Source organism: Gavia stellata, chromosome 1, assembly GCF_030936135.1.
Source record: "Gavia stellata isolate bGavSte3 chromosome 1, bGavSte3.hap2, whole genome shotgun sequence".
Lineage (NCBI taxonomy): Eukaryota > Metazoa > Chordata > Aves > Gaviiformes > Gaviidae > Gavia > Gavia stellata.
The window spans coordinates 49911336-49924819 of record NC_082594.1 but is presented as its reverse complement, the minus strand read 5'-3'; positions in this window follow the sequence as shown (position 1 = coordinate 49924819).

Below are 13484 nucleotides of genomic sequence, written 5' to 3'. Positions count from 1 at the left end.
TAATGTTATAGTAAAATTTACAACCTACATACTCTGTATATAATCTGTACAGAGAGCTTGTTTAGTGCTGATCTCTTTTTGATCTGCATTTGCTTGGTTATTCAAGAATGAAATTCCCTTTACTTCCACAATAAAATTTGAACCCTACTTTCAAACACTTCTATAGTTTTCTTCAAAATTACTTTGATACCACACTTCAATATGGTGCTAGCATTATTCAAAATGTTCTTGATGCCACTTCAAAAAATATCTGTCTAAAATCCAGTTAATGAAAAGGTGAGACAAATGGGCTTTTTTCAGTGCCAGAGAGGTTAAAATTTCTAATGCCAAAATAATATTCTTTGGACATAAAGAAAGGCAAGCCATCCAACACTAGTAACAAGTGCTGACATACTAAGGGAAGGTTAAAGTGATGAAATCCAAGACATAAAAGAGTGAGAAAATTAAATGCGTTTGAATCACAATGTGCTACATGACCTTAAAGACAGACACGATGAACAAAACAGAAAAAGAGAGAAGCATAAGATGAGGAGAATTATAGCTATGTCTGCCTGGTGAAGACCTATGACTGTTTTGGGTTTTTTTTAATCAAAACGTGACTTAATTTAGTAAGATTAAGCAGTTAAATAAAGACTAGCTAGTAAGACAGTTGAGCACAGACAGATTTATACTAAAAAACAAGGTGAAGAAGGCAAGAAATGCATCAAAAATAGCTGCATTTCATGTTTATTGTATTATTCTCTGAGATAACTGGCAGCTTTTGTTGTTTCTGTGCCTATCTGCTTTTTTCACAGTAACTGCCATCTTCCTTGACCATGAACAAGTGCTTAACTCAATTGTAATTGATTTTGCATCTATGCAGATACCAAACAATTATTCCATTAACTTACTCTGATATTTAAGCAACATAGGTGTTACCAGTCTGGATCTTAAGCTGGCAAATAACTGTGTCAATGAAATGACACGGTTTTCATACACAGTTTGTGTATGAAAAACAAAACAAAACGTGGTAAACTTAAAAGTGTGGGATGGCTAGAAATTTCAATAAGAACATTTGTCTTGCTGATATGTTTTTATGAATTATTTTTTTATGAAAAATCCTTCCCCCCCCCAATGGATCAGTTGTTTTGATTAAGACTCATCTGGTCAAACACAGATGCCAAGACCTTAGCTTGTCATTCTCAAGTCTTCTTTTTTTTTTCATTTAAGCACTTGCAGAATGCAATTCACCTGACTCTAAGATGAACATCTAACCTTAGTCAGATTAAAAATCTTAAAATTGTATTTTTTTTTCTCTCTGTTAACAAAGAGATCTTAAAATGACCAGCTCAGAGTTTCACTCTACCTTGTAACCATTAATAGTTGGGTACTACTGATCTTCCTTTTTTAGTCTAGTACTGCTCTTCCTCTTCCCTCTAGCCAGTAGGCTACTGAAAGTTATCTATTTTTAAAAGAAGATTACTAACTCTGTTGCTAGATACCTCTGCTCAAAGACAGAGAGGTATATGAGGTTTGTAGAGGTCACTAGTCTTGTTTCCTTATACTGTCATTGGACAGAGCTAGGCCACTTCATGCAAGAGACAGATTATGCGTGAAAGTCTTCAGTAATGTCTACATCTCTTCATTGAGTACACAGATAATTCTTGAGCCTTTTTAAAGGACTAGATCATAATTTTTTAAGCCTCATCCAACCCCATGTGTGTGCACCTTCAGCACAGAATAATTTAATTGCCTGTGTTAGTCATACTGTGCTGATTGCTTTTCTTTTGAAAGTTATTAACATTCATTTGGCTAGTAGTCAAAATATTGACTTTCCATATTGTAATCTAATTTAATAACTATAACTGTTTTATTATAATTTAAACTTGCATTTTGTTTTGTCTCTTTAATGCCTCTCCGTATTCTAAATTAAATAAATACTATTCACCTCACTCCACAAGAGTTGAAGGTGACAAAATTTGAAACTTGTAGACAAAATTTAGGCAAATATTAAACCAGCAATTTTTATTATTATTATGGATATTCAACTACTTCATCTAATTAAATGACTGCTTTTTCTCTCAGTATAATGGTTTGAACTTGAAGTAGATCTAAACACGCAAAATTAAGTAACCAAGATTTCACACTGCACAACTTATTTAGGTTTCTAAGTCAAGACCTTTAGATCAGTTTACACACAAAAATATTATGCTTAAATGTCCCAACCATTGGAGGCTTTACAGTGAATAATCAAAGAGGAAATAAAATTTGTGTTTGCCATTGTGCTGATTAGCAGTAACTAATTTTCAATGCTGTTAATTCAGAAACTTCATTGATCAAAAGCTTATCTAAAATAATGGAGGAAAATACTTGGCTCTGGTGTATGCACTACTGTTAGGAATTTGGGTTCCATCATCTCATTAGCTGTATGAGTGAAAATCCTGTTGAAATGGATGAAAGCAGTACACACGAATCTAATGGATAGTCAAATAAAAATATATATTTAGATATATGTTCTTTTGAACAAAGCTAGTATCGTTAATTTGTTTTAAAAAAAGGTTTTCAACAGACTCAGTCTGCCAAAGATGTTCTAAGTCTTGGAGAATCTCCAACTGTTGTCGTGAAAGAAGCTTTATTGCAGTTCTGTCTGAGGGTGTAAATCATAGCCACCATATCTAAGGCTGAGTTTCTGGAAATTGACCTTCATGCAGGACAATCACCAGTGAATATTATTTGCTTGCTTTTCCATTAGTTTTCATTTTAAAAACAACTGTGTTGAATGACAGCTATTTTACTATAAACAATTTCAATTTTGTGAATCACTTGTGGAAAACAAAATACATTTTAACATAAAGGAGTATAAAATACTGTCCTCAGTAGTGGGTTGACCTTGGAGGGCTGCCAGACACACACCCTGCTGCTCTCTCAGTCCCCCTCCTCAACAGGACAGGGAGAAAATAAGATGAAAAAGCTTGTGGGTCAAGATAAAGACAGCAACTGGGAGAGGTCGTATCCTGGAGGAGTCATATCCTGAAGGACTGCAGCCTGTGGAGAGGTCCCACACTGGAGCAGGGGAAAAGTGTGAGGAGAAAGGGGTGGCAGAGAGGAAGTGTTATGAACTGACCTTAAACACCCATTCCCCATCCCCCTGTGCTGCTCAGGGGGATGGACAGATGACTTGGGTATGAAGGAGTGAAGCTGAATGCGGGAAAAAAGGGAGTTAAGGGGTGCGGGGAAGGTATCGTAGTTTTTGTCTTTTTTTCTCACTACCCAAATCTATTTTAATTGGCAATAAAATAAATTAATTTTCCCCAAGTCAAGTCTGTTTTGCCCATGTCAGTAACTGATAAGCAATCTCCATGTCTTTATCTCAACGCAAAAGATTTTTCATCTTATTTTCTTCCCCTGTCCTGTTGAGGAGGGGAATGGGGAATGGGTAAACATCTAGCAACTGGCCAAAGTCAACCCACCACACTTATTAATGAGTAGGAATATACTTTTTGTGGTAATGCTGTGGTGCTTGATGGACTAAAAAAATACACTCAAAGCATAGTTTAAAAAAGAACAAAATGAGGAAATTTTTTTATCTAGGTTGCTGGAAAAAGGACACAAGCATTGGCAAATTTTGAAAACCTTTTTAACTATCTTTTTTGGCATCTCTAGCAGTGTTTCAATTATTGTTTGAAGATATGGCAAGTTGCTCTTAAAAAGCTTTAAAACATCTCACATAACAGATAGATCTAAACCACTATAATTTGCACAAACCTTATTGATTTTTGAGGCCCTAGCTAGCTTAAAATTATATCATATTTCTTCTTTGAACACACCTTGAAAAGATATACTTGTAATTATATTTTTGTTGACAACTAAGCTCTGCCATGTAGAGGTATACAAATTTTACAGTATGTGAGAACTACTAATGTGGAACTAATTAATTGAGATAGGGAATTCAAAGTAAATGTTCAGTTCAAATTACTTAGTTTCTTAAACGAATATTCTTTTAATTGAACAAATGAGACACTTTTAATTCCTGCAATTCAATTAACAGCAATGAAATTTATTATATTTATTTAAAGATAGTCCAAGATTTAGACACTGATCCTATTGAAAATGTTTTATGAATAGTAAAGAGGATTAGGAGATAACAGAACACGAAGCTTTTAACTTTGTAGTTCTTCCTCTGATTAAATGAGAATTGTGTCACAAATGACTGATACTTAGTTGTTGACTGATTTGCTAAGTAAGAGTAAGTAACAGTGCTGGAGAAACTAGTCTAGATATTCAAAACTATCACATAAACTATTCAAATTATAGTAACTAGAATCCATTTACTATTGCAGTATTAGAATCCTTATCTGCCATCTGTTGCAAGATGTTTCAACACAACTACAGAAAGTCTATTTAAAACCCAATTTATATATATATTAAGTTTATAGATATATAGATTAGATATATAGAGATATGTATGTGTGTGTTTATGTCTGCTTGTGTGTGTCTCTGTAAGACATGCTCAGCTTTGCTACTGGTTGAACACGCAAACAGGAAAGCAACAGCCAGTTGTCTCAGCCTGAGACAGAGATCCCGGGTCCCTGGGTGCACTGGGATGGGGTCCAGCAGCCAGGCAGGAGGAATTCCCTCCTAACACCTCTTAACAACAATAAAATAAGCATATTCAAGACAAGGCACACTGACTTCCTATCATTTTCTGGCCAGTTTGAACCAAGAAACAAAAGGAAATTTACCTATGGCAGAGCCCATAACTCCCTGATCCCCATTCTGTGTATTAGCCACTTGGCTATTTCTAATTTCCAAGCAACAATAAGTACTTTCTTTTCAAAAGAAATTTAAAACAGCACTCATATTTTTCTCCACTCAGTAGAAATTGTAGTGTTCTAGCAGAATGACAGACGGCAAAATAGGTGTCTGTGTACTCCTACCATAATTTGCAAGAGTAAAGGCAAAGAAAAAATCAGAAGCTATTATAAATTAGTCATTATTTTCTCAATTTTGTTTCTAGCTGCCTGTTCAAGGTGCAACTGGATAAATTTGGAACGATCTATAAAAGGGCAGTTATGCAAGAAAAATATTGTGTGATGAACTGGACTCTTCCTGTACAGCACCCAGCCAACTGCAAAACAAGGTTGCAATTTCATGCCTTTATAACTAACATTTCAAAAAAGGTGTAATTTGAATTTCACACTTGTCAGCAGTGATCATCATCTAGTTTAGCCTTTTCTTGGGTGAAAATGTTTTGCCACTGGATTCCTAAGTTTATTAAAGATTCTGTCCTTCTGATATTAACTAACTTCTGTTTTGACAGTCACTTCTGATTAACTCTGGCCCGTCAAAGAGTACTGGAGATAACCTCATCAGTCTACCAGAATGTTTATTTTGAGTTTATGTTCTGTCCAGCAAACCAGCAATAATACTTAGATTTTCCTTTATAAGGAGGAAATCTTGAAACCTTACTCATGGCACTCTTTGAGTAACAGCACTCAGTTCAGTTTGACTGCTTCCCACCCTATGTTTTCTCAGCCTGAGTTAAGGTATTAGAACATATGTGCTAACTACTGCTTTACTTGCAGCATTATATGCACTGTCCAGGTGTTTAAGCACTCATTATATTCCAGGCAAACTCAGTCAATACAATTAAAGTTGCTATAAGAGAATAGTTACCTCAACAGAAATATGTAATGCTGTTTGAGTCCATGACAAATACAAGACATCTATGATGGAGTGGTAGATAAGACATAATTAATGGGAGTCTCTTCTGCAGCTACAGGTGAAACTGAAGTGGGCTAGTACAGGATGTAAAGTGACACTATGAACCTACATGAACCCTCATAGATAGCTGAATCCTGCTCTCTGGTAAAACCACTTCAAGGTGACAATATCACACTGAGAAGTCATTTCATTGATCTTCAAGATAAAGCCCCTCCATAAAGAAAGTGTGACCTACATTCTGCACTTATGAAACTATCATTTCATTTGATTGCTTCAAAATAATACTTACCAAATCAGCCAATTGTTTTCACGTTATTTGTTGCTTTCCTTAATGACTAGGTCATCTGCAGATCTTGTCAATGATATTCTTTCAGGATTTTGAAAATAAACAACAAAAAAAGCCCTAAGAGGCCAAAAACTAATTCCAGAGGAATTAAATTTAAATTATAATTAATTAAATTGCAGTGTTCTGTTTTCATCTGCATTTTCAGACTTTACAGTTTTAAATCTATCTAATGCTTACCATTTGATTTTGCATTATTTTAATCTCTTGATTGAAATATATTACGATATGGAGTAGAATGTGTGACAGTAGTCTAAATATATTATGTCAATATTATTCAACTTAGCAACACGATATGTTACTTTAAGAGAAAGAGTAACAAATTACTTCAGTAGATCTGCTTTCCTTAGTCTCATTTTGATTTTCAGTAATTGTACTAACATCTCTGTCCCTCTTCTTTTGTTGTTTTAAGCAAGTTGTATATTAGGTCTATAGTTATTCAGGTAATTTTGTTTACCCTTTTAAGTGCTGTCATAAGACTAACCTTCAAGCAGTATTCTGGAACTTTTCCAGTGTTAAAAGATGTTTGATAAAAGCACCATATATTCTCTTGCTTTTTGTCCAATTTTTCTAAATGTCTTAGATGCCAGTTTGAGAGAACTTACAACATAAAAATATATATACTCCATAACTGTGCTTTTAGATTCTCCAGGGTTACATTAGGAAAAAAAAATACTTGCTCATTATTGCATAATATTAGTCAAGTGTCTGATTTTTTTTCCTAAACACAGATAACCCCTTTTTTGTTATTACTGTTATTGGCTATGCTACTATAGATGTCTAGCAATAGAGCAATGTCAGATACAGGTTATTATTCCAGATATTATATTTAAAAAAATACTTCCCGTGAAATGCTAGTTACAGCAGCTTTCCTTCTGTGATCCTTTGCTGTCTCTCACACATTTTTCCAGGCATTAAATCCTAGTTCTTACTGCTGTAAAGTAGTTTTCTTCCTAGTTTCTATTTGGTACTTTTATTGATGTCTTTACTATTTTTGAAATTATTAAATTCTGGAGCGGAAAGAGTTCCATGGGTCAAGGTGAGAGAAACAAAGAAAAATTGATTGTTTTGTCAATATTTAAGGATGGAACTGAAATGTCAGTAATTATAAATATGTTTCAGGCATTTTACATAGTATTTGTTGTAAAATGTCACCAAAATATTTTATATTAAATAAAAAAATATATTCTTGCCAAGGCCAATGTTAATCTAGTATTTTAAATGTTAGTTTCCACATAACTAGTCAAACATGCCCAGAGGTTTGTAGAATGAAGACTCTATACTTTGATAAAGAACTAAAAAATAATTAAAAAAAAGGTGATCTTAAACAGTCTTGCCTTTTGCTTCTCTAAAATAAAGCTATTTATGAATCTCCAGGGAAAAGAAGTGAATTAAATTAGCCATCCCATTTAAATGCCAGATACTGTGAGAACTGGTCTACTTTTTGCTCCCTCATTTATTCCATCTTTCTATTTGTTACCCCAGGAAACAAATAAGCTTATTTCTTTATTAATTTAGCACTTGGTGCTGTGAGATCCTGAAGGACATTTCTCTCCAAGTGAAAAAGGACACTACATTGACACTTGGCTTCTTTTCCCATTTAACCCCAAGACCTGTGAGGAGTTCATTAGTTAAAAATAATTATTTTAGGTCATACACAGAGACAAAGAGAAAAAATATATTAGTTATAGGTTTCAAAATCAAGGTAGGATATCTCGCCTTGGGGAGAAAATGAGACTCATTTGCATATGATTCTTTCCCAAAAATTGCTTATTAGAGTCATAACTTCTAAGACTTAATAATTTCAGCTGTTTTGTCAAAGATTTATTTTTTTTGCAAAGCCACTGTTCTCTATCCCTTTCTTTGGAGCAAATATTGAAGACTTTTTTTTCAATGGCAACTGGATGTCAATGTCAGCTCTAAAGTTCATGTAATTTTTTAAGTAGACACAGTATGGTTCTTTATTTTTTGCTAATGGCTTTTCCACAAAAGGAGTTCTTCAGGTCAGCTTCTGTCTCCAGTGTTTGCAGATGTGATATAAATCGATATATGTGAATATTAGTGTAAAGAACATTTAAAAATAGCATTTTTGAATGGTAGGTATAAATGCCTGGTAGGTATGGGGGCTCAAGCAGATCCAGTACAGTCACACAGTCATTACGGAGGTTGATAATTTTCTCCTTTAAATTTGCAACTGTGTAATCTTATAATATAAACAAAACTTTTTTTTCCCTCTTTTTTTAAGTTATATAACTCAATACAAAATCCCGGCTAACTTTTACATTTTTTTAGCTGCATTCTAGTTCAACAATAATTTGCTCATACTGACAAATGCCTATTGTATGTGTCACATTTAGTTCTAAGCATTTTTCAGTCTTTACACAGTTTTGCTGGTTTTGGCAGTATAAAAATGTCCCAGACTACATAGTGTCTGTAGAAGACTGTAAGGGTTGTTTACTTATTTACTAAGCATTCATCAGAGGGATTGGACTGATTTTGTTTATTGAAGTGAAAAGTTTACAGGAAAAGAGGAGAGAGCAAGACAAGATGGGACTTTAGCGTGTTCTGTTTAAAGAGGCATAGGAGGGAAAGTTGTCACAGGACATAAAATCAAGAGAAAAATATTCCAATTAGACTCAAGAATTATTGTTGTTAATTTTATATAAAGCACACTTCTTGTGAGAGTGGAGTGGAAAATGATGCACAAACCAATTTACAAATTCAGAAAAAAAGTAACTATTGTAAACTGGAAGAAATGACACATTGGGTGATAGAATGTGAAAATAATGGAAAATACTTAATGGCTTTTCAAAAAATGTATTTTTTTGCTTTGAAAATTTCAAAATGTTCTCAACATAATGTTTATTAAAACATTTTTATTCGTTTCAAACATTGAATTAATCAGAATAAAAAAGATTAAATAACACCAAAAAAATGTACATAAACACCATATATAGATACGTTATAATGTATAATAAACACACACACATTTCTGACTCTGTATTGAAACCTGAAATTTGAGTAGCAAAATAATCCACTCTATAATCTGCCTTTAATTTACCCAACCTACAAAAAGTAGAGTTCATTTCTTTTCTTCAATGAAAATTATTATTGTCGTCTTTAATCTGAATTTCTCAAATGAAATGCATTTCATATTTACATAAAAATTCTGTTTATATGAATATGATTTAGAAGTATGCATTACGCAAACAGATAACACCCATTTGGAGATGTCAGAATGAATGTTAGGTAATACACATCTGGCAAGGCAGAACAGGCTGATACTGACAATGAGAAGAGGAGTTACTCCGCTGGACCAGAGTGGTCTTGGTTGATGCGAAAAGTGCATATTAACACCAGCTATATATAATAGTGATTGGTAAATACAGAAGATACACCCTTCAGTTCCAGCTTCCCTTGCTCTCATGCTTGGCCATCTCAACCTCAGAAGCCAAGAACCAGCGATGACTCTAACGATCAGAGCCAAAATGACTCATAGTATACCTAAATATACCTAATTATACTAGGACTAATATAATTGATTAATGCTTGATACTTAGTTATAAACAGACAGGTTTAACTAATAGATGAACCTAAACAAATGCTTGCTTGAAGTTTTGAGATTTTCCTTGTGTCTCAAATCTATTTGAATACTCCAGTCACAGCAGTCCAACTCTTCCCTAATAACTGCAACACTGGAGTTTCATATTCTACTCTTAATTAATTGAATGTATTTCAAACTAATACAGAGATCTAAAGATACTCATAAGCAAACATACTTTTTAAGGTCCTCTTGATCCTCCATGTAAATTGTAATCACAATGCATTCTCTTAATGTTATGCTCACATCACTTATGAAAAAGAGTGAAAAAAACCCCTGTAAAAACATTTTAAAAGACCTCCAGTATTTAAAAGACCTTTAACATTTCTTTAGGTTAAACGGGTATCGAAAATGTATGTCTTTCATTGACATCTGATATAATGTTGTAACTGTTCTTTAGCAGAGAGTTGTAAAAGTTTTAACAGCTAAACAGTTTTGTATATCTGACACTTTTAAATCATAAAAGAAAAAAATGATTGGCATGACTACCCTGTTAATGAATGTTTAATTCCAATTGTATTTATTATGTATTGGCCATAGCCTGCAGTTGCTGGTTTGAAAGCATAGACTAGATTTCTCTTTTTTTGTTCTCCATAGGAACCTGGGATCCCAGCATCACATGAGTAAGTGGGTAGGGCAAAAAACAGGTCTGAAATAGTCTGGCAGTATTGTGAGTTTTGGCTGACATAAACCACTAGCCTTTTTATTATGAATAATTTCAAAGTTTGAAGTATCTCTACACTAAAGGCACTGAGTTTACAAAGTTATCAAGGCAGTTTAGCTTTTCACAACATACCTGGAAAAGGGAGGATGTTGGCAATTGTCTTCAAGAGTTCACCTCTTAATTTCAAAGTTCTGTTTTTCTGCTCTGCACATCAGGCAGGTCTTCTGGCCAGCTAATACTTCTGATTCAACAATTCCCTAACAGGCAATCTGCAGTACAGCTGAATCAAGAGATGCAACATTATAGCAGAATAAAAACAAAAGAAAGGCCAAGGAAAAAGACTTGTAATACATCATCTTTATTAAATCTTTATTAAAATTAAGTTAATTTCAGAGGTGTTTGGTTTTTTTTTTTAAAGTATTATACAAGCAGAATCATAGTCCTTACATTGTCAAAACTTATGGAGCTCTTCATATTTCCTTCAAAAAGTTCAGGACAAATTTAGTATCTTTGCTGTCATGTTTGCATTTTTACACCATAATTACCAAACACATAAATCAAATGTACTGCACGCTACTTCTAACTATAAAATAGCATTTCAACTCCAAGTAAAGCAACATAATGCTCTGGCAGAAATGCATTTATATTTTAATAATATTTCTGTGAATAAAAGAAAGCTCTTATTGCAATTAAACTCCAATCTGGTTATCACACTATCATATCAATTTTATTTCATATTTCTATGTCTTTTCTAAGCAAACATACATGGATGAGAGGGTTTTGTTATCTTGCTTGAGCAATGAAGGTCAATAGATACTAAAAAATCCCAACCAATATGATCTTGATTTCATACCTATTAACATTGATTTTATTAAAATATTTTATTTCCTTTAACCTTTGACAAAGCAATAAAGTGATACACTGAAGTGCATCCTAAACAAAAGACAATAATTGCTTCCTGAGGAGAGAGCAAGTCTTCTAATAGAAGGGGAGTGGAATGGTAGAGCAAAGAAAATACTGAGGTAGACCTGTCAGAGTAGAAACTGCCTAATAAAAAGGTGCTCTGGATTGCAACATGTACGAATCAACAGCAGAAAAACTAAATAGTACTGAGACATTTGTATTATAGTATATTCCTGGTAGAGGAAGAAATAGAAGAATGTTCAGCTTGTAGTGTACATCTGTACCACCCTTTGTATGCTATGTTAAAGTAACCCTCTGGACGAGCCTCATGCAGTCAGTCTGAAAGCATTGACCCTCAAGAGAGTATGTAGTGCCCTGTAGTATGGCATTGGATGGTTAACTAGGCATACCCATGCGAGCTGTTTATAGGCTGTTTGTGAGACAAGCATGCATATGGATGAGGAGTGGATCAGAAACCATATTGCTTAGTGCTGTTTTAGCAAAGGTTGCATAGTAACCATAAATTCTGTCCCACTGACCACTGGAGCACTTAAAGTAAAGACGAAGGTCAGTAGAGTTTGTTGCAGCTCAGTCTATAGATTTATACACCAGTTAGGGAATTGAAGATTGTACTGAGGGCAGAGTTTAGAGGATTGATAAATCAGACTGTTTCAAACTTGAAAGCAATCCGTTACTGGACTGATACTCATTAACAATACACATTAACATTTGTTACTTAATCACTATCAAGCATTATCAGCACATACACAAAATAGTTAGTACTAAACAAACGTCCTAAACTACCATAAGTATACAATACCATGGAACACAAGTTTTTAGTTAGCACTGGTGGCTGTGGTCCATGTTCATTCTTAGTCACCAAGATCAAGGTAATCATATTCTTTGACAGGGAAGCTGAAGCTGAAGCTGGGATGTCTTCTTTGTTCCCCTCCTTTCCTATCTCAATGCTGATGCTTTATAATCTTCTGTCCCCACCCCCAAAAAGAAAGGAATGATGTCATGTGATCTTGGTATATTATTTTTGGGATCAGAACTTCTTATGGTTTGGCTTATTCTCCAGGATAATTCTGGTTCTATCTGTCACACTGTCAGTACCTGCTCTGCAAGATTGCTTTGTTTTTACCAGACATCTTCACTGTTTGTTCTTGCAGATTTTACTTCTTGCACATATTTTTCTGAACTCCTTTTGTCCATTTGTCACTTTGTGCTTGTGGTTATTAACGGTGCTAAGGTGTTATGAGTATTACAAAATACTCATATACTGTCACCAGTTGCATCATTATTATGTGGTTATATCTGGATTCTTAGCAATCAAATATGGAGCTGTGCCTTACTCTTGCAGAGAGCTCACCAGCTAAAAGATAATATTTGAGATTTATTTAGGAGTTTCATTTTGAGACTCTCAAAAGTCTGGATCCCTTACATGCTTAATATTTCATATTTCATATTACATATAAAAATATAATGGCTATGTTTGTTCTACTGCACTACTGAATATGAGATACTCGAGTTTATAAATTCCTGTCCCCAAAATCAAGCAGCATTTTATTTGGTTGTCTCACATCCATGATACTGGAGACTAGACTCAGTCCTACCAAGTTTTACATAGAAACAGTTACTCAAATCAGTTCAAAACAGAACTAGGGCTTAAGCTATCACCTCAGCACTGCGGAAAATTAGGAGTGCTTGGGCTCATTCCTTTGTCTCATTTATAGAGTGGTATACACAAACTCAGCAGTTCCTAGGTTGGACTTTATGGACAGTTCAGAGAAGCCCAGAGCAGAGAAGATAACTGCTTATACAGGACTTATTCCTCAATTCAGTCTGTTCCTTTATGGCAGCAGGCTTCCAGGGCCAGGACTACTTACTTTTACATTATACTGGAGGAACTCTTTCCACTGTTATTTCATTTGTAGCAAAAATCCATACTCAGTTATTGCAAAAACAACCACAGCAACCCCCCTTTTTTTTCTCCTTCAATTTTTTGCTGCATACCTTTTACTTTCCTCTATACCAACTTCTCCTTGTAAATACAAATGCTGTTAGTCAATGTTTTCTGAGATGAACACCTCAGAAATCATATGCTTTTCAGTGTCTTCTCCCTTTGGTTGCCTTAGCTAAATGCTAAGGACTTCACTGAGGCTTCTCTGTGTTTGCTTCTTCCTAACAGAGTTTTTTTTTTTCCCATGTTTATCTAGGAAGATTTGAATTTATTGAGAAGTGTCTGCCAGTCACAGAATGCTCATTTG